The sequence below is a fragment of the Physeter macrocephalus genome, chromosome 11 (genome assembly GCF_002837175.3).
Source record: "Physeter macrocephalus isolate SW-GA chromosome 11, ASM283717v5, whole genome shotgun sequence".
NCBI classification, from domain to species: Eukaryota; Metazoa; Chordata; class Mammalia; order Artiodactyla; family Physeteridae; genus Physeter; species Physeter macrocephalus.
The window spans coordinates 159,577,087-159,578,367 of record NC_041224.1 but is presented as its reverse complement, the minus strand read 5'-3'; the positions used below and the strand labels follow the sequence as shown (position 1 = coordinate 159,578,367).

General features: G+C 41.9%; 1 protein-coding gene across 8 annotated transcripts in view; it reads right to left on the bottom strand.

Moving 5' to 3' along the window:
* NRXN3 (neurexin 3) overlaps positions 1–1,281 on the bottom strand; it is a 1,750,257-nt gene that overhangs the window by 110,815 nt on the left and 1,638,161 nt on the right. The window lies entirely within an intron of this gene.

The window sequence follows — 1,281 nt, the reverse complement described above, 5'->3', positions numbered from 1 at the left end:
CCCTGCATCAGCAGGCAGACGCGCAACCACTGCGCCACCAGGGAAGCCCCTTAATAGTTTTTTAAAAATTTATTTATTTATCTTTCTTTCTTGTTTTCTCCCTTTTTTCCTGAGCTGCGTGGCTGACAGGGTCTTGGTGCTCTGGGCTGGTGTCAGGCCTGAGCCTCCGATGTGGGAGAGCCGAGTTCAGGATACTGGACCACCAGAGACCTCCCAGCCCCACGTAATGTCAATCAGTGAGAGTTCTCCCAGAGATCTCTGTTTAAATGCTAAAACCCAGCTCCACCCAACAGCCAGCAAGCTCCATTGCTGGACGCCCCATGCCAACAACTAGGAAGACAGGAATACAACCCCACACATTAGCAGAGAGGCTGTCTAAAATCATACTAAGTTCACAGACAGCCCAAAACACATCACCAGACATGGCCCTATCCACCAGAAAGACAAGATCCAGCACCACCCACCAGAACAGAGGCACCAGACCCCTTCACCAGGAAGCCTACACAACCCACTGAACCAACCTTACCCACTCGGACCAAACACCAAAAACAACGGGAAATACGAACCTGCAGCCTGCAAAAAGGACACCCCAAACACAGTAAGTTAAACAAAATGAGAAGACAGAGAAATATGCAGCAGATGAAGAAGCAAGGTAAAAACCCACAAGACCAAACAAATGAAAGAAATACACAGCAGATGAAGGAGCAAGGTAAAAACCCACAAGACCAAACAAATGAAGAGGAAATAAGCAGTCTACCTGAAAAGGAATTCAGAGTAATCATAGTAAAGATGATCTAAAATCTTGGAAACAGAATGGAGAAAATACAAGAAACGTTTAACAAGGAACTAGAAGAACTAAAGAGCAAGCAAACAATCATAAACAGCACAATAAATGAAATTAAAAATTCTCTAGAAGGAATCAATAGCAGAATAACTGAGTCAAAAGAATGGATAAGTGACCTGGAAGATAAAATAATGAAATAACTACCACAGAGCAGAATAAAGAAAAAAGAATGAAAAGAATTGAGGACAGTCTCAGAGACCTCTGGGACAACATTAAATGCACCAACATTCAAATTATACGGGTCCCAGAACAGAAAGAGAAAAAGAAAGGGACTGAGAAAATACCTGACAAGATTATAGTTGAAAACTTCCCTAATATGGGAAAGGAAAAATCAAGTCCAGGAAGCACAGAGAGTCCCATACAGGATAAACCCAAGGAGAAACACACCAAGACACATATTAATCAAATTATCAAAAATTAAATACAAAGAACAAATA